Below are 18,895 nucleotides of genomic sequence, written 5' to 3' on the forward strand. Positions count from 1 at the left end.
TGGAATGCCCATTAATGCTATTGTAACCTGCCACGGTGGTCTCGTGGCAAAGGCACTCGGATGCTGACCCGCAAGTCACGCCCCCCCCCCCCCCCCACCCCCGCCCTGTTCCTTCTTTGAACAAAAATAAAAGAAAAGATAAAGGAAGGATGAGAAAAAAAAAATAGAGTATGTCACGCGCACTGGGTGCAACATTTAAACACATGTGCGCACGCATCAAATTTTGATTGCCTATATACGTAAGGTCATGTGCGCGATTGATACGGGCAACCAAACACGTCGCAAAATTAAACAACTCTCTCCTTCTCCCTACGTTCCTTCTCTGCAATAAAAAAGAGAAATTTCGAAAAGTAAAAGAAGGTGCCATCAGCACTCGGTGTTCCCAGGTGGTCTCCCTCCCAAGTACTGACCGAGCCCAATGCTGCTTAGCTTCGGTGATCGGACGAGAACCGGCGCATTCAGCATGGTATGGCCGATGGCGAAAAACGACATTTTACAACACAATCTATAACGAACTGCAAGCGATTTCTATCTTTTCAAGTTACCGTTAACGGCTTATGCAGCGTGTTATATTATCCTGGTAAAAAACTTCGAAGGTACGTGACAATAATGTCTGTTGTTCTCCGGCAGAGAGCTTGCTCTGTTCCTTCGCTGGGGCGCACCAGCACGGGCGCACCAACGTTCACGCACAGCTCTGTGTGCAATTGCGGGCCGCCGCCACCGGCCATGCTCGTAAGTCATTTTCTGTAACTTAACGAACGTCTGTTGCGTCGGCTTTTATAACTGAGTGGCACACGAGGGACCGACATAAAGCAGGAATATTGGAATGCCCATTAATGCTATTGTAACCTGCCACGGTGGTCTCGTGGCAAAGGCACTCGGATGCTGACCCGCAAGTCACGCCCCCCCCCCCCACCCCCGCCCTGTTCCTTCTTTGAACAAAAATAAAAGAAAAGATAAAGGAAGGATGAGAAAAAAAAATAGAGTATGTCACGCGCACTGGGTGCAACATTTAAACACATGTGCGCACGCATCAAATTTTGATTGCCTATATACGTAAGGTCATGTGCGCGATTGATACGGGCAACCAAACACGTCGCAAAATTAAACAACTCTCTCCTTCTCCCTACGTTCCTTCTCTGCAATAAAAAAGAGAAATTTCGAAAAGTAAAAGAAGGTGCCATCAGCACTCGGTGTTCCCAGGTGGTCTCCCTCCCAAGTACTGACCGAGCCCAATGCTGCTTAGCTTCGGTGATCGGACGAGAACCGGCGCATTCAGCATGGTATGGCCGATGGCGAAAAACGACATTTTACAACACAATCTATAACGAACTGCAAGCGATTTCTATCTTTTCAAGTTACCGTTAACGGCTTATGCAGCGTGTTATATTATCCTGGTAAAAAACTTCGAAGGTACGTGACAATAATGTCTGTTGTTCTCCGGCAGAGAGCTTGCTCTGTTCCTTCGCTGGGGCGCACCAGCACGGGCGCACCAACGTTCACGCACAGCTCTGTGTGCAATTGCGGGCCGCCGCCACCGGCCATGCTCGTAAGTCATTTTCTGTAACTTAACGAACGTCTGTTGCGTCGGCTTTTATAACTGAGTGGCACACGAGGGACCGACATAAAGCAGGAATATTGGAATGCCCATTAATGCTATTGTAACCTGCCACGGTGGTCTCGTGGCAAAGGCACTCGGATGCTGACCCGCAAGTCACGCCCCCCCCCCCCCCCACCCCCGCCCTGTTCCTTCTTTGAACAAAAATAAAAGAAAAGATAAAGGAAGGATGAGAAAAAAAAAATAGAGTATGTCACGCGCACTGGGTGCAACATTTAAACACATGTGCGCACGCATCAAATTTTGATTGCCTATATACGTAAGGTCATGTGCGCGATTGATACGGGCAACCAAACACGTCGCAAAATTAAACAACTCTCTCCTTCTCCCTACGTTCCTTCTCTGCAATAAAAAAGAGAAATTTCGAAAAGTAAAAGAAGGTGCCATCAGCACTCGGTGTTCCCAGGTGGTCTCCCTCCCAAGTACTGACCGAGCCCAATGCTGCTTAGCTTCGGTGATCGGACGAGAACCGGCGCATTCAGCATGGTATGGCCGATGGCGAAAAACGACATTTTACAACACAATCTATAACGAACTGCAAGCGATTTCTATCTTTTCAAGTTACCGTTAACGGCTTATGCAGCGTGTTATATTATCCTGGTAAAAAACTTCGAAGGTACGTGACAATAATGTCTGTTGTTCTCCGGCAGAGAGCTTGCTCTGTTCCTTCGCTGGGGCGCACCAGCACGGGCGCACCAACGTTCACGCACAGCTCTGTGTGCAATTGCGGGCCGCCGCCACCGGCCATGCTCGTAAGTCATTTTCTGTAACTTAACGAACGTCTGTTGCGTCGGCTTTTATAACTGAGTGGCACACGAGGGACCGACATAAAGCAGGAATATTGGAATGCCCATTAATGCTATTGTAACCTGCCACGGTGGTCTCGTGGCAAAGGCACTCGGATGCTGACCCGCAAGTCACGCCCCCCCCCCCCCCCACCCCCGCCCTGTTCCTTCTTTGAACAAAAATAAAAGAAAAGATAAAGGAAGGATGAGAAAAAAAAAATAGAGTATGTCACGCGCACTGGGTGCAACATTTAAACACATGTGCGCACGCATCAAATTTTGATTGCCTATATACGTAAGGTCATGTGCGCGATTGATACGGGCAACCAAACACGTCGCAAAATTAAACAACTCTCTCCTTCTCCCTACGTTCCTTCTCTGCAATAAAAAAGAGAAATTTCGAAAAGTAAAAGAAGGTGCCATCAGCACTCGGTGTTCCCAGGTGGTCTCCCTCCCAAGTACTGACCGAGCCCAATGCTGCTTAGCTTCGGTGATCGGACGAGAACCGGCGCATTCAGCATGGTATGGCCGATGGCGAAAAACGACATTTTACAACACAATCTATAACGAACTGCAAGCGATTTCTATCTTTTCAAGTTACCGTTAACGGCTTATGCAGCGTGTTATATTATCCTGGTAAAAAACTTCGAAGGTACGTGACAATAATGTCTGTTGTTCTCCGGCAGAGAGCTTGCTCTGTTCCTTCGCTGGGGCGCACCAGCACGGGCGCACCAACGTTCACGCACAGCTCTGTGTGCAATTGCGGGCCGCCGCCACCGGCCATGCTCGTAAGTCATTTTCTGTAACTTAACGAACGTCTGTTGCGTCGGCTTTTATAACTGAGTGGCACACGAGGGACCGACATAAAGCAGGAATATTGGAATGCCCATTAATGCTATTGTAACCTGGCACGGTGGTCTCGTGGCAAAGGCACTCGGATGCTGACCCGCAAGTCACGCCCCCCCCCCCCCCCCACCCCCGCCCTGTTCCTTCTTTGAACAAAAATAAAAGAAAAGATAAAGGAAGGATGAGAAAAAAAAAATAGAGTATGTCACGCGCACTGGGTGCAACATTTAAACACATGTGCGCACGCATCAAATTTTGATTGCCTATATACGTAAGGTCATGTGCGCGATTGATACGGGCAACCAAACACGTCGCAAAATTAAACAACTCTCTCCTTCTCCCTACGTTCCTTCTCTGCAATAAAAAAGAGAAATTTCGAAAAGTAAAAGAAGGTGCCATCAGCACTCGGTGTTCCCAGGTGGTCTCCCTCCCAAGTACTGACCGAGCCCAATGCTGCTTAGCTTCGGTGATCGGACGAGAACCGGCGCATTCAGCATGGTATGGCCGATGGCGAAAAACGACATTTTACAACACAATCTATAACGAACTGCAAGCGATTTCTATCTTTTCAAGTTACCGTTAACGGCTTATGCAGCGTGTTATATTATCCTGGTAAAAAACTTCGAAGGTACGTGACAATAATGTCTGTTGTTCTCCGGCAGAGAGCTTGCTCTGTTCCTTCGCTGGGGCGCACCAGCACGGGCGCACCAACGTTCACGCACAGCTCTGTGTGCAATTGCGGGCCGCCGCCACCGGCCATGCTCGTAAGTCATTTTCTGTAACTTAACGAACGTCTGTTGCGTCGGCTTTTATAACTGAGTGGCACACGAGGGACCGACATAAAGCAGGAATATTGGAATGCCCATTAATGCTATTGTAACCTGCCACGGTGGTCTCGTGGCAAAGGCACTCGGATGCTGACCCGCAAGTCACGCCCCCCCCCCCCCACCCCCGCCCTGTTCCTTCTTTGAACAAAAATAAAAGAAAAGATAAAGGAAGGATGAGAAAAAAAAAATAGAGTATGTCACGCGCACTGGGTGCAACATTTAAACACATGTGCGCACGCATCAAATTTTGATTGCCTATATACGTAAGGTCATGTGCGCGATTGATACGGGCAACCAAACACGTCGCAAAATTAAACAACTCTCTCCTTCTCCCTACGTTCCTTCTCTGCAATAAAAAAGAGAAATTTCGAAAAGTAAAAGAAGGTGCCATCAGCACTCGGTGTTCCCAGGTGGTCTCCCTCCCAAGTACTGACCGAGCCCAATGCTGCTTAGCTTCGGTGATCGGACGAGAACCGGCGCATTCAGCATGGTATGGCCGATGGCGAAAAACGACATTTTACAACACAATCTATAACGAACTGCAAGCGATTTCTATCTTTTCAAGTTACCGTTAACGGCTTATGCAGCGTGTTATATTATCCTGGTAAAAAACTTCGAAGGTACGTGACAATAATGTCTGTTGTTCTCCGGCAGAGAGCTTGCTCTGTTCCTTCGCTGGGGCGCACCAGCACGGGCGCACCAACGTTCACGCACAGCTCTGTGTGCAATTGCGGGCCGCCGCCACCGGCCATGCTCGTAAGTCATTTTCTGTAACTTAACGAACGTCTGTTGCGTCGGCTTTTATAACTGAGTGGCACACGAGGGACCGACATAAAGCAGGAATATTGGAATGCCCATTAATGCTATTGTAACCTGCCAGGGTGGTCTCGTGGCAAAGGCACTCGGATGCTGACCCGCAAGTCACGCCCCCCCCCCCCCACCCCCGCCCTGTTCCTTCTTTGAACAAAAATAAAAGAAAAGATAAAGGAAGGATGAGAAAAAAAAATAGAGTATGTCACGCGCACTGGGTGCAACATTTAAACACATGTGCGCACGCATCAAATTTTGATTGCCTATATACGTAAGGTCATGTGCGCGATTGATACGGGCAACCAAACACGTCGCAAAATTAAACAACTCTCTCCTTCTCCCTACGTTCCTTCTCTGCAATAAAAAAGAGAAATTTCGAAAAGTAAAAGAAGGTGCCATCAGCACTCGGTGTTCCCAGGTGGTCTCCCTCCCAAGTACTGACCGAGCCCAATGCTGCTTAGCTTCGGTGATCGGACGAGAACCGGCGCATTCAGCATGGTATGGCCGATGGCGAAAAACGACATTTTACAACACAATCTATAACGAACTGCAAGCGATTTCTATCTTTTCAAGTTACCGTTAACGGCTTATGCAGCGTGTTATATTATCCTGGTAAAAAACTTCGAAGGTACGTGACAATAATGTCTGTTGTTCTCCGGCAGAGAGCTTGCTCTGTTCCTTCGCTGGGGCGCACCAGCACGGGCGCACCAACGTTCACGCACAGCTCTGTGTGCAATTGCGGGCCGCCGCCACCGGCCATGCTCGTAAGTCATTTTCTGTAACTTAACGAACGTCTGTTGCGTCGGCTTTTATAACTGAGTGGCACACGAGGGACCGACATAAAGCAGGAATATTGGAATGCCCATTAATGCTATTGTAACCTGCCACGGTGGTCTCGTGGCAAAGGCACTCGGATGCTGACCCGCAAGTCACGCCCCCCCCCACCCCCGCCCTGTTCCTTCTTTGAACAAAAATAAAAGAAAAGATAAAGGAAGGATGAGAAAAAAAAAATAGAGTATGTCACGCGCACTGGGTGCAACATTTAAACACATGTGCGCACGCATCAAATTTTGATTGCCTATATACGTAAGGTCATGTGCGCGATTGATACGGGCAACCAAACACGTCGCAAAATTAAACAACTCTCTCCTTCTCCCTACGTTCCTTCTCTGCAATAAAAAAGAGAAATTTCGAAAAGTAAAAGAAGGTGCCATCAGCACTCGGTGTTCCCAGGTGGTCTCCCTCCCAAGTACTGACCGAGCCCAATGCTGCTTAGCTTCGGTGATCGGACGAGAACCGGCGCATTCAGCATGGTATGGCCGATGGCGAAAAACGACATTTTACAACACAATCTATAACGAACTGCAAGCGATTTCTATCTTTTCAAGTTACCGTTAACGGCTTATGCAGCGTGTTATATTATCCTGGTAAAAAACTTCGAAGGTACGTGACAATAATGTCTGTTGTTCTCCGGCAGAGAGCTTGCTCTGTTCCTTCGCTGGGGCGCACCAGCACGGGCGCACCAACGTTCACGCACAGCTCTGTGTGCAATTGCGGGCCGCCGCCACCGGCCATGCTCGTAAGTCATTTTCTGTAACTTAACGAACGTCTGTTGCGTCGGCTTTTATAACTGAGTGGCACACGAGGGACCGACATAAAGCAGGAATATTGGAATGCCCATTAATGCTATTGTAACCTGCCACGGTGGTCTCGTGGCAAAGGCACTCGGATGCTGACCCGCAAGTCACGCCACCCCCCCCCCCCCACCCCCGCCCTGTTCCTTCTTTGAACAAAAATAAAAGAAAAGATAAAGGAAGGATGAGAAAAAAAAAATAGAGTATGTCACGCGCACTGGGTGCAACATTTAAACACATGTGCGCACGCATCAAATTTTGATTGCCTATATACGTAAGGTCATGTGCGCGATTGATACGGGCAACCAAACACGTCGCAAAATTAAACAACTCTCTCCTTCTCCCTACGTTCCTTCTCTGCAATAAAAAAGAGAAATTTCGAAAAGTAAAAGAAGGTGCCATCAGCACTCGGTGTTCCCAGGTGGTCTCCCTCCCAAGTACTGACCGAGCCCAATGCTGCTTAGCTTCGGTGATCGGACGAGAACCGGCGCATTCAGCATGGTATGGCCGATGGCGAAAAACGACATTTTACAACACAATCTATAACGAACTGCAAGCGATTTCTATCTTTTCAAGTTACCGTTAACGGCTTATGCAGCGTGTTATATTATCCTGGTAAAAAACTTCGAAGGTACGTGACAATAATGTCTGTTGTTCTCCGGCAGAGAGCTTGCTCTGTTCCTTCGCTGGGGCGCACCAGCACGGGCGCACCAACGTTCACGCACAGCTCTGTGTGCAATTGCGGGCCGCCGCCACCGGCCATGCTCGTAAGTCATTTTCTGTAACTTAACGAACGTCTGTTGCGTCGGCTTTTATAACTGAGTGGCACACGAGGGACCGACATAAAGCAGGAATATTGGAATGCCCATTAATGCTATTGTAACCTGCCACGGTGGTCTCGTGGCAAAGGCACTCGGATGCTGACCCGCAAGTCACGCCCCCCCCCCCCCCCACCCCCGCCCTGTTCCTTCTTTGAACAAAAATAAAAGAAAAGATAAAGGAAGGATGAGAAAAAAAAAATAGAGTATGTCACGCGCACTGGGTGCAACATTTAAACACATGTGCGCACGCATCAAATTTTGATTGCCTATATACGTAAGGTCATGTGCGCGATTGATACGGGCAACCAAACACGTCGCAAAATTAAACAACTCTCTCCTTCTCCCTACGTTCCTTCTCTGCAATAAAAAAGAGAAATTTCGAAAAGTAAAAGAAGGTGCCATCAGCACTCGGTGTTCCCAGGTGGTCTCCCTCCCAAGTACTGACCGAGCCCAATGCTGCTTAGCTTCGGTGATCGGACGAGAACCGGCGCATTCAGCATGGTATGGCCGATGGCGAAAAACGACATTTTACAACACAATCTATAACGAACTGCAAGCGATTTCTATCTTTTCAAGTTACCGTTAACGGCTTATGCAGCGTGTTATATTATCCTGGTAAAAAACTTCGAAGGTACGTGACAATAATGTCTGTTGTTCTCCGGCAGAGAGCTTGCTCTGTTCCTTCGCTGGGGCGCACCAGCACGGGCGCACCAACGTTCACGCACAGCTCTGTGTGCAATTGCGGGCCGCCGCCACCGGCCATGCTCGTAAGTCATTTTCTGTAACTTAACGAACGTCTGTTGCGTCGGCTTTTATAACTGAGTGGCACACGAGGGACCGACATAAAGCAGGAATATTGGAATGCCCATTAATGCTATTGTAACCTGCCACGGTGGTCTCGTGGCAAAGGCACTCGGATGCTGACCCGCAAGTCACGCCCCCCCCCCCCACCCCCGCCCTGTTCCTTCTTTGAACAAAAATAAAAGAAAAGATAAAGGAAGGATGAGAAAAAAAAATAGAGTATGTCACGCGCACTGGGTGCAACATTTAAACACATGTGCGCACGCATCAAATTTTGATTGCCTATATACGTAAGGTCATGTGCGCGATTGATACGGGCAACCAAACACGTCGCAAAATTAAACAACTCTCTCCTTCTCCCTACGTTCCTTCTCTGCAATAAAAAAGAGAAATTTCGAAAAGTAAAAGAAGGTGCCATCAGCACTCGGTGTTCCCAGGTGGTCTCCCTCCCAAGTACTGACCGAGCCCAATGCTGCTTAGCTTCGGTGATCGGACGAGAACCGGCGCATTCAGCATGGTATGGCCGATGGCGAAAAACGACATTTTACAACACAATCTATAACGAACTGCAAGCGATTTCTATCTTTTCAAGTTACCGTTAACGGCTTATGCAGCGTGTTATATTATCCTGGTAAAAAACTTCGAAGGTACGTGACAATAATGTCTGTTGTTCTCCGGCAGAGAGCTTGCTCTGTTCCTTCGCTGGGGCGCACCAGCACGGGCGCACCAACGTTCACGCACAGCTCTGTGTGCAATTGCGGGCCGCCGCCACCGGCCATGCTCGTAAGTCATTTTCTGTAACTTAACGAACGTCTGTTGCGTCGGCTTTTATAACTGAGTGGCACACGAGGGACCGACATAAAGCAGGAATATTGGAATGCCCATTAATGCTATTGTAACCTGCCACGGTGGTCTCGTGGCAAAGGCACTCGGATGCTGACCCGCAAGTCACGCCCCCCCCCCCCCACCCCCGCCCTGTTCCTTCTTTGAACAAAAATAAAAGAAAAGATAAAGGAAGGATGAGAAAAAAAAATAGAGTATGTCACGCGCACTGGGTGCAACATTTAAACACATGTGCGCACGCATCAAATTTTGATTGCCTATATACGTAAGGTCATGTGCGCGATTGATACGGGCAACCAAACACGTCGCAAAATTAAACAACTCTCTCCTTCTCCCTACGTTCCTTCTCTGCAATAAAAAAGAGAAATTTCGAAAAGTAAAAGAAGGTGCCATCAGCACTCGGTGTTCCCAGGTGGTCTCCCTCCCAAGTACTGACCGAGCCCAATGCTGCTTAGCTTCGGTGATCGGACGAGAACCGGCGCATTCAGCATGGTATGGCCGATGGCGAAAAACGACATTTTACAACACAATCTATAACGAACTGCAAGCGATTTCTATCTTTTCAAGTTACCGTTAACGGCTTATGCAGCGTGTTATATTATCCTGGTAAAAAACTTCGAAGGTACGTGACAATAATGTCTGTTGTTCTCCGGCAGAGAGCTTGCTCTGTTCCTTCGCTGGGGCGCACCAGCACGGGCGCACCAACGTTCACGCACAGCTCTGTGTGCAATTGCGGGCCGCCGCCACCGGCCATGCTCGTAAGTCATTTTCTGTAACTTAACGAACGTCTGTTGCGTCGGCTTTTATAACTGAGTGGCACACGAGGGACCGACATAAAGCAGGAATATTGGAATGCCCATTAATGCTATTGCAACCTGCCACGGTGGTCTCGTGGCAAAGGCACTCGGATGCTGACCCGCAAGTCACGCCCCCCCCCCCCCCCACCCCCGCCCTGTTCCTTCTTTGAACAAAAATAAAAGAAAAGATAAAGGAAGGATGAGAAAAAAAAAATAGAGTATGTCACGCGCACTGGGTGCAACATTTAAACACATGTGCGCACGCATCAAATTTTGATTGCCTATATACGTAAGGTCATGTGCGCGATTGATACGGGCAACCAAACACGTCGCAAAATTAAACAACTCTCTCCTTCTCCCTACGTTCCTTCTCTGCAATAAAAAAGAGAAATTTCGAAAAGTAAAAGAAGGTGCCATCAGCACTCGGTGTTCCCAGGTGGTCTCCCTCCCAAGTACTGACCGAGCCCAATGCTGCTTAGCTTCGGTGATCGGACGAGAACCGGCGCATTCAGCATGGTATGGCCGATGGCGAAAAACGACATTTTACAACACAATCTATAACGAACTGCAAGCGATTTCTATCTTTTCAAGTTACCGTTAACGGCTTATGCAGCGTGTTATATTATCCTGGTAAAAAACTTTGAAGGTACGTGACAATAATGTCTGTTGTTCTCCGGCAGAGAGCTTGCTCTGTTCCTTCGCTGGGGCGCACCAGCACGGGCGCACCAACGTTCACGCACAGCTCTGTGTGCAATTGCGGGCCGCCGCCACCGGCCATGCTCGTAAGTCATTTTCTGTAACTTAACGAACGTCTGTTGCGTCGGCTTTTATAACTGAGTGGCACACGAGGGACCGACATAAAGCAGGAATATTGGAATGCCCATTAATGCTATTGTAACCTGCCACGGTGGTCTCGTGGCAAAGGCACTCGGATGCTGACCCGCAAGTCACGCCCCCCCCCCCCACCCCCGCCCTGTTCCTTCTTTGAACAAAAATAAAAGAAAAGATAAAGGAAGGATGAGAAAAAAAAAATAGAGTATGTCACGCGCACTGGGTGCAACATTTAAACACATGTGCGCACGCATCAAATTTTGATTGCCTATATACGTAAGGTCATGTGCGCGATTGATACGGGCAACCAAACACGTCGCAAAATTAAACAACTCTCTCCTTCTCCCTACGTTCCTTCTCTGCAATAAAAAAGAGAAATTTCGAAAAGTAAAAGAAGGTGCCATCAGCACTCGGTGTTCCCAGGTGGTCTCCCTCCCAAGTACTGACCGAGCCCAATGCTGCTTAGCTTCGGTGATCGGACGAGAACCGGCGCATTCAGCATGGTATGGCCGATGGCGAAAAACGACATTTTACAACACAATCTATAACGAACTGCAAGCGATTTCTATCTTTTCAAGTTACCGTTAACGGCTTATGCAGCGTGTTATATTATCCTGGTAAAAAACTTCGAAGGTACGTGACAATAATGTCTGTTGTTCTCCGGCAGAGAGCTTGCTCTGTTCCTTCGCTGGGGCGCACCAGCACGGGCGCACCAACGTTCACGCACAGCTCTGTGTGCAATTGCGGGCCGCCGCCACCGGCCATGCTCGTAAGTCATTTTCTGTAACTTAACGAACGTCTGTTGCGTCGGCTTTTATAACTGAGTGGCACACGAGGGACCGACATAAAGCAGGAATATTGGAATGCCCATTAATGCTATTGTAACCTGCCACGGTGGTCTCGTGGCAAAGGCACTCGGATGCTGACCCGCAAGTCACGCCCCCCCCCCCCACCCCCGCCCTGTTCCTTCTTTGAACAAAAATAAAAGAAAAGATAAAGGAAGGATGAGAAAAAAAAATAGAGTATGTCACGCGCACTGGGTGCAACATTTAAACACATGTGCGCACGCATCAAATTTTGATTGCCTATATACGTAAGGTCATGTGCGCGATTGATACGGGCAACCAAACACGTCGCAAAATTAAACAACTCTCTCCTTCTCCCTACGTTCCTTCTCTGCAATAAAAAAGAGAAATTTCGAAAAGTAAAAGAAGGTGCCATCAGCACTCGGTGTTCCCAGGTGGTCTCCCTCCCAAGTACTGACCGAGCCCAATGCTGCTTAGCTTCGGTGATCGGACGAGAACCGGCGCATTCAGCATGGTATGGCCGATGGCGAAAAACGACATTTTACAACACAATCTATAACGAACTGCAAGCGATTTCTATCTTTTCAAGTTACCGTTAACGGCTTATGCAGCGTGTTATATTATCCTGGTAAAAAACTTCGAAGGTACGTGACAATAATGTCTGTTGTTCTCCGGCAGAGAGCTTGCTCTGTTCCTTCGCTGGGGCGCACCAGCACGGGCGCACCAACGTTCACGCACAGCTCTGTGTGCAATTGCGGGCCGCCGCCACCGGCCATGCTCGTAAGTCATTTTCTGTAACTTAACGAACGTCTGTTGCGTCGGCTTTTATAACTGAGTGGCACACGAGGGACCGACATAAAGCAGGAATATTGGAATGCCCATTAATGCTATTGTAACCTGCCACGGTGGTCTCGTGGCAAAGGCACTCGGATGCTGACCCGCAAGTCACGCCCCCCCCCCCCCACCCCCGCCCTGTTCCTTCTTTGAACAAAAATAAAAGAAAAGATAAAGGAAGGATGAGAAAAAAAAAATAGAGTATGTCACGCGCACTGGGTGCAACATTTAAACACATGTGCGCACGCATCAAATTTTGATTGCCTATATACGTAAGGTCATGTGCGCGATTGATACGGGCAACCAAACACGTCGCAAAATTAAACAACTCTCTCCTTCTCCCTACGTTCCTTCTCTGCAATAAAAAAGAGAAATTTCGAAAAGTAAAAGAAGGTGCCATCAGCACTCGGTGTTCCCAGGTGGTCTCCCTCCCAAGTACTGACCGAGCCCAATGCTGCTTAGCTTCGGTGATCGGACGAGAACCGGCGCATTCAGCATGGTATGGCCGATGGCGAAAAACGACATTTTACAACACAATCTATAACGAACTGCAAGCGATTTCTATCTTTTCAAGTTACCGTTAACGGCTTATGCAGCGTGTTATATTATCCTGGTAAAAAACTTCGAAGGTACGTGACAATAATGTCTGTTGTTCTCCGGCAGAGAGCTTGCTCTGTTCCTTCGCTGGGGCGCACCAGCACGGGCGCACCAACGTTCACGCACAGCTCTGTGTGCAATTGCGGGCCGCCGCCACCGGCCATGCTCGTAAGTCATTTTCTGTAACTTAACGAACGTCTGTTGCGTCGGCTTTTATAACTGAGTGGCACACGAGGGACCGACATAAAGCAGGAATATTGGAATGCCCATTAATGCTATTGTAACCTGCCACGGTGGTCTCGTGGCAAAGGCACTCGGATGCTGACCCGCAAGTCACGCCCCCCCCCCCCCACCCCCGCCCTGTTCCTTCTTTGAACAAAAATAAAAGAAAAGATAAAGGAAGGATGAGAAAAAAAAATAGAGTATGTCACGCGCACTGGGTGCAACATTTAAACACATGTGCGCACGCATCAAATTTTGATTGCCTATATACGTAAGGTCATGTGCGCGATTGATACGGGCAACCAAACACGTCGCAAAATTAAACAACTCTCTCCTTCTCCCTACGTTCCTTCTCTGCAATAAAAAAGAGAAATTTCGAAAAGTAAAAGAAGGTGCCATCAGCACTCGGTGTTCCCAGGTGGTCTCCCTCCCAAGTACTGACCGAGCCCAATGCTGCTTAGCTTCGGTGATCGGACGAGAACCGGCGCATTCAGCATGGTATGGCCGATGGCGAAAAACGACATTTTACAACACAATCTATAACGAACTGCAAGCGATTTCTATCTTTTCAAGTTACCGTTAACGGCTTATGCAGCGTGTTATATTATCCTGGTAAAAAACTTCGAAGGTACGTGACAATAATGTCTGTTGTTCTCCGGCAGAGAGCTTGCTCTGTTCCTTCGCTGGGGCGCACCAGCACGGGCGCACCAACGTTCACGCACAGCTCTGTGTGCAATTGCGGGCCGCCGCCACCGGCCATGCTCGTAAGTCATTTTCTGTAACTTAACGAACGTCTGTTGCGTCGGCTTTTATAACTGAGTGGCACACGAGGGACCGACATAAAGCAGGAATATTGGAATGCCCATTAATGCTATTGTAACCTGCCACGGTGGTCTCGTGGCAAAGGCACTCGGATGCTGACCCGCAAGTCACGCCCCCCCCCCACCCCCGCCCTGTTCCTTCTTTGAACAAAAATAAAAGAAAAGATAAAGGAAGGATGAGAAAAAAAAAATAGAGTATGTCACGCGCACTGGGTGCAACATTTAAACACATGTGCGCACGCATCAAATTTTGATTGCCTATATACGTAAGGTCATGTGCGCGATTGATACGGGCAACCAAACACGTCGCAAAATTAAACAACTCTCTCCTTCTCCCTACGTTCCTTCTCTGCAATAAAAAAGAGAAATTTCGAAAAGTAAAAGAAGGTGCCATCAGCACTCGGTGTTCCCAGGTGGTCTCCCTCCCAAGTACTGACCGAGCCCAATGCTGCTTAGCTTCGGTGATCGGACGAGAACCGGCGCATTCAGCATGGTATGGCCGATGGCGAAAAACGACATTTTACAACACAATCTATAACGAACTGCAAGCGATTTCTATCTTTTCAAGTTACCGTTAACGGCTTATGCAGCGTGTTATATTATCCTGGTAAAAAACTTCGAAGGTACGTGACAATAATGTCTGTTGTTCTCCGGCACAGAGCTTGCTCTGTTCCTTCGCTGGGGCGCACCAGCACGGGCGCACCAACGTTCACGCACAGCTCTGTGTGCAATTGCGGGCCGCCGCCACCGGCCATGCTCGTAAGTCATTTTCTGTAACTTAACGAACGTCTGTTGCGTCGGCTTTTATAACTGAGTGGCACACGAGGGACCGACATAAAGCAGGAATATTGGAATGCCCATTAATGCTATTGTAACCTGCCACGGTGGTCTCGTGGCGGTCTCGTGGCAAAGGCACTCGGATGCTGACCCGCAAATCACGCCCCCCCCCCCCCCACCCCCGCCCTGTTCCTTCTTTGAACAAAAATAAAAGAAAAGATAAAGGAAGGATGAGAAAAAAAAATAGAGTATGTCACGCGCACTGGGTGCAACATTTAAACACATGTGCGCACGCATCAAATTTTGATTGCCTATATACGTAAGGTCATGTGCGCGATTGATACGGGCAACCAAACACGTCGCAAAATTAAACAACTCTCTCCTTCTCCCTACGTTCCTTCTCTGCAATAAAAAAGAGAAATTTCGAAAAGTAAAAGAAGGTGCCATCAGCACTCGGTGTTCCCAGGTGGTCTCCCTCCCAAGTACTGACCGAGCCCAATGCTGCTTAGCTTCGGTGATCGGACGAGAACCGGCGCATTCAGCATGGTATGGCCGATGGCGAAAAACGACATTTTACAACACAATCTATAACGAACTGCAAGCGATTTCTATCTTTTCAAGTTACCGTTAACGGCTTATGCAGCGTGTTATATTATCCTGGTAAAAAACTTCGAAGGTACGTGACAATAATGTCTGTTGTTCTCCGGCAGAGAGCTTGCTCTGTTCCTTCGCTGGGGCGCACCAGCACGGGCGCACCAACGTTCACGCACAGCTCTGTGTGCAATTGCGGGCCGCCGCCACCGGCCATGCTCGTAAGTCATTTTCTGTAACTTAACGAACGTCTGTTGCGTCGGCTTTTATAACTGAGTGGCACACGAGGGACCGACATAAAGCAGGAATATTGGAATGCCCATTAATGCTATTGTAACCTGCCACGGTGGTCTCGTGGCAAAGGCACTCGGATGCTGACCCGCAAGTCACGCCCCCCCCCCCACCCCTGCCCTGTTCCTTCTTGTAACAAAAATAAAAGAAAAGATAAAGGAAGGATGAGAAAAAAAAATAGAGTATGTCACGCGCACTGGGTGCAACATTTAAACACATGTGCGCACGCATCAAATTTTGATTGCCTATATACGTAAGGTCATGTGCGCGATTGATACGGGCAACCAAACACGTCGCAAAATTAAACAACTCTCTCCTTCTCCCTACGTTCCTTCTCTGCAATAAAAAAGAGAAATTTCGAAAAGTAAAAGAAGGTGCCATCAGCACTCGGTGTTCCCAGGTGGTCTCCCTCCCAAGTACTGACCGAGCCCAATGCTGCTTAGCTTCGGTGATCGGACGAGAACCGGCGCACTCAGCATGGTATGGCCGATGGCGAAAAACGACATTTTACAACACAATCTATAACGAACTGCAAGCGATTTCTATCTTTTCAAGTTACCGTTAACGGCTTATGCAGCGTGTTATATTATCCTGGTAAAAAACTTCGAAGGTACGTGACAATAATGTCTGTTGTTCTCCGGCAGAGAGCTTGCTCTGTTCCTTCGCTGGGGCGCACCAGCACGGGCGCACCAACGTTCACGCACAGCTCTGTGTGCAATTGCGGGCCGCCGCCACCGGCCATGCTCGTAAGTCATTTTCTGTAACTTAACGAACGTCTGTTGCGTCGGCTTTTATAACTGAGTGGCACACGAGGGACCGACATAAAGCAGGAATATTGGAATGCCCATTAATGCTATTGTAACCTGCCACGGTGGTCTCGTGGCAAAGGCACTCGGATGCTGACCCGCAAGTCACGCCCCCCCCCCCACCCCCGCCCTGTTCCTTCTTTGAACAAAAATAAAAGAAAAGATAAAGGAAGGATGAGAAAAAAAAAATAGAGTATGTCACGCGCACTGGGTGCAACATTTAAACACATGTGCGCACGCATCAAATTTTGATTGCCTATATACGTAAGGTCATGTGCGCGATTGATACGGGCAACCAAACACGTCGCAAAATTAAACAACTCTCTTCTTCTCCCTACGTTCCTTCTCTGCAATAAAAAAGAGAAATTTCGAAAAGTAAAAGAAGGTGCCATCAGCACTCGGTGTTCCCAGGTGGTCTCCCTCCCAAGTACTGACCGAGCCCAATGCTGCTTAGCTTCGGTGATCGGACGAGAACCGGCGCATTCAGCATGGTATGGCCGATGGCGAAAAACGACATTTTACAACACAATCTATAACGAACTGCAAGCGATTTCTATCTTTTCAAGTTACCGTTAACGGCTTATGCAGCGTGTTATATTATCCTGGTAAAAAACTTCGAAGGTACGTGACAATAATGTCTGTTGTTCTCCGGCAGAGAGCTTGCTCTGTTCCTTCGCTGGGGCGCACCAGCACGGGCGCACCAACGTTCACGCACAGCTCTGTGTGCAATTGCGGGCCGCCGCCACCGGCCATGCTCGTAAGTCATTTTCTGTAACTTAACGAACGTCTGTTGCGTCGGCTTTTATAACTGAGTGGCACACGAGGGACCGACATAAAGCAGGAATATTGGAATGCCCATTAATGCTATTGTAACCTGCCACGGTGGTCTCGTGGCAAAGGCACTCGGATGCTGACCCGCAAGTCACGCCCCCCCCCCCCCACCCCCGTCCTGTTCCTTCTTTGAACAAAAATAAAAGAAAAGATAAAGGAAGGATGAGAAAAAAAAATAGAGTATGTCACGCGCACTGGGTGCAACATTTAAACACATGTGCGCACGCATCAAATTTTGATTGCCTATATACGTAAGGTCATGTGCGCGATTGATACGGGCAACCAAACACGTCGCAAAATTAAACAACTCTCTCCTTCTCCCTACGTTCCTTCTCTGCAATAAAAAAGAGAAATTTCGAAAAGTAAAAGAAGGTGCCATCAGCACTCGGTGTTCCCAGGTGGTCTCCCTCCCAAGTACTGACCGAGCCCAATGCTGCTTAGCTTCGGTGATCGGACGAGAACCGGCGCATTCAGCATGGTATGGCCGATGGCGAAAATCGACATTTTACAACACAATCTATAACGAACTGCAAGCGATTTCTATCTTTTCAAGTTACCGTTAACGGCTTATGCAGCGTGTTATATTATCCTGGTAAAAAACTTCGAAGGTACGTGACAATAATGTCTGTTGTTCTCCGGCAGAGAGCTTGCTCTGTTCCTTCGCTGGGGCGCACCAGCACGGGCGCACCAACGTTCACGCACAGCTCTGTGTGCAATTGCGGGCCGCCGCCACCGGCCATGCTCGTAAGTCATTTTCTGTAACTTAACGAACGTCTGTTGCGTCGGCTTTTATAACTGAGTGGCACACGAGGGACCGACATAAAGCAGGAATATTGGAATGCCCATTAATGCTATTGTAACCTGCCACGGTGGTCTCGTGGCAAAGGCACTCGGATGCTGACCCGCAAGTCACGCCCCCCCCCCCCCCCACCCCCGCCCTGTTCCTTCTTTGAACAAAAATAAAAGAAAAGATAAAGGAAGGATGAGAAAAAAAAATAGAGTATGTCACGCGCACTGGGTGCAACATTTAAACACGTGTGCGCACGCATCAAATTTTGATTGCCTATATACGTAAGGTCATGTGCGCGATTGATACGGGCAACCAAACACGTCGCAAAATTAAACAACTCTCTCCTTCTCCCTACGTTCCTTCTCTGCAATAAAAAAGAGAAATTTCGAAAAGTAAAAGAAGGTGCCATCAGCACTCGGTGTTCCCAGGTGGTCTCCCTCCCAAGTACTGACCGAGCCCAATGCTGCTTAGCTTCGGTGATCGGACGAGAACCGGCGCATTCAGCATGGTATGGCCGATGGCGAAAAACGACATTTTACAACACAATCTATAACGAACTGCAAGCGATTTCTATCTTTTCAAGTTACCGTTAACGGCTTATGCAGCGTGTTATATTATCCTGGTAAAAAACTTCGAAGGTACGTGACAATAATGTCTGTTGTTCTCCGGCAGAGAGCTTGCTCTGTTCCTTCGCTGGGGCGCACCAGCACGGGCGCACCAACGTTCACGCACAGCTCTGTGTGCAATTGCGGGCCGCCGCCACCGGCCATGCTCGTAAGTCATTTTCTGTAACTTAACGAACGTCTGTTGCGTCGGCTTTTATAACTGAGTGGCACACGAGGGACCGACATAAAGCAGGAATATTGGAATGCCCATTAATGCTATTGTAACCTGCCACGGTGGTCTCGTGGCAAAG

At 48.5% G+C, this 18,895-nt stretch overlaps 1 protein-coding gene and 23 non-coding genes across 26 annotated transcripts in view; all 24 read right to left on the reverse strand.

Moving 5' to 3' along the window:
* The window catches only part of LOC119188147 (uncharacterized), a 99,355-nt gene that overhangs the window by 33,559 nt on the left and 46,901 nt on the right, over positions 1-18,895 (reverse strand). The gene's annotated exons all lie outside the window — the stretch shown is intronic.
* LOC142777686 (5S ribosomal RNA) lies at positions 362-480 on the reverse strand. The gene has a single exon (XR_012888322.1). It is a non-coding gene; the product is annotated as a 5S ribosomal RNA (ribosomal RNA).
* On the reverse strand, positions 1,179-1,297 carry LOC142777696 (5S ribosomal RNA). Its single transcript, XR_012888333.1, has one exon. It is a non-coding gene; the product is annotated as a 5S ribosomal RNA (ribosomal RNA).
* On the reverse strand, positions 2,000-2,118 carry LOC142777707 (5S ribosomal RNA). Its single transcript, XR_012888343.1, has one exon. It is a non-coding gene; the product is annotated as a 5S ribosomal RNA (ribosomal RNA).
* LOC142777715 (5S ribosomal RNA) lies at positions 2,821-2,939 on the reverse strand. The gene has a single exon (XR_012888344.1). It is a non-coding gene; the product is annotated as a 5S ribosomal RNA (ribosomal RNA).
* On the reverse strand, positions 3,643-3,761 carry LOC142777723 (5S ribosomal RNA). The gene has a single exon (XR_012888345.1). It is a non-coding gene; the product is annotated as a 5S ribosomal RNA (ribosomal RNA).
* On the reverse strand, positions 4,462-4,580 carry LOC142777726 (5S ribosomal RNA). Its single transcript, XR_012888347.1, has one exon. It is a non-coding gene; the product is annotated as a 5S ribosomal RNA (ribosomal RNA).
* LOC142777727 (5S ribosomal RNA) lies at positions 5,280-5,398 on the reverse strand. The gene has a single exon (XR_012888348.1). It is a non-coding gene; the product is annotated as a 5S ribosomal RNA (ribosomal RNA).
* LOC142777728 (5S ribosomal RNA) lies at positions 6,095-6,213 on the reverse strand. Its single transcript, XR_012888349.1, has one exon. It is a non-coding gene; the product is annotated as a 5S ribosomal RNA (ribosomal RNA).
* LOC142777730 (5S ribosomal RNA) lies at positions 6,917-7,035 on the reverse strand. The gene has a single exon (XR_012888350.1). It is a non-coding gene; the product is annotated as a 5S ribosomal RNA (ribosomal RNA).
* Positions 7,738-7,856, reverse strand: LOC142777734 (5S ribosomal RNA). The gene has a single exon (XR_012888352.1). It is a non-coding gene; the product is annotated as a 5S ribosomal RNA (ribosomal RNA).
* Positions 8,555-8,673, reverse strand: LOC142777735 (5S ribosomal RNA). Its single transcript, XR_012888353.1, has one exon. It is a non-coding gene; the product is annotated as a 5S ribosomal RNA (ribosomal RNA).
* Positions 9,373-9,491, reverse strand: LOC142777736 (5S ribosomal RNA). The gene has a single exon (XR_012888354.1). It is a non-coding gene; the product is annotated as a 5S ribosomal RNA (ribosomal RNA).
* Positions 10,194-10,312, reverse strand: LOC142777737 (5S ribosomal RNA). The gene has a single exon (XR_012888355.1). It is a non-coding gene; the product is annotated as a 5S ribosomal RNA (ribosomal RNA).
* On the reverse strand, positions 11,012-11,130 carry LOC142777738 (5S ribosomal RNA). The gene has a single exon (XR_012888356.1). It is a non-coding gene; the product is annotated as a 5S ribosomal RNA (ribosomal RNA).
* Positions 11,829-11,947, reverse strand: LOC142777739 (5S ribosomal RNA). Its single transcript, XR_012888357.1, has one exon. It is a non-coding gene; the product is annotated as a 5S ribosomal RNA (ribosomal RNA).
* On the reverse strand, positions 12,648-12,766 carry LOC142777740 (5S ribosomal RNA). Its single transcript, XR_012888358.1, has one exon. It is a non-coding gene; the product is annotated as a 5S ribosomal RNA (ribosomal RNA).
* On the reverse strand, positions 13,466-13,584 carry LOC142777741 (5S ribosomal RNA). The gene has a single exon (XR_012888359.1). It is a non-coding gene; the product is annotated as a 5S ribosomal RNA (ribosomal RNA).
* On the reverse strand, positions 14,282-14,400 carry LOC142777742 (5S ribosomal RNA). Its single transcript, XR_012888360.1, has one exon. It is a non-coding gene; the product is annotated as a 5S ribosomal RNA (ribosomal RNA).
* On the reverse strand, positions 15,112-15,230 carry LOC142777743 (5S ribosomal RNA). The gene has a single exon (XR_012888361.1). It is a non-coding gene; the product is annotated as a 5S ribosomal RNA (ribosomal RNA).
* Positions 15,928-16,046, reverse strand: LOC142777649 (5S ribosomal RNA). Its single transcript, XR_012888285.1, has one exon. It is a non-coding gene; the product is annotated as a 5S ribosomal RNA (ribosomal RNA).
* Positions 16,745-16,863, reverse strand: LOC142777744 (5S ribosomal RNA). Its single transcript, XR_012888362.1, has one exon. It is a non-coding gene; the product is annotated as a 5S ribosomal RNA (ribosomal RNA).
* Positions 17,563-17,681, reverse strand: LOC142777745 (5S ribosomal RNA). The gene has a single exon (XR_012888363.1). It is a non-coding gene; the product is annotated as a 5S ribosomal RNA (ribosomal RNA).
* Positions 18,383-18,501, reverse strand: LOC142777746 (5S ribosomal RNA). Its single transcript, XR_012888364.1, has one exon. It is a non-coding gene; the product is annotated as a 5S ribosomal RNA (ribosomal RNA).

The sequence above is a fragment of the Rhipicephalus microplus genome, chromosome X, assembly GCF_043290135.1.
Source record: "Rhipicephalus microplus isolate Deutch F79 chromosome X, USDA_Rmic, whole genome shotgun sequence".
Taxonomy (NCBI): Eukaryota; Metazoa; Arthropoda; class Arachnida; order Ixodida; family Ixodidae; genus Rhipicephalus; species Rhipicephalus microplus.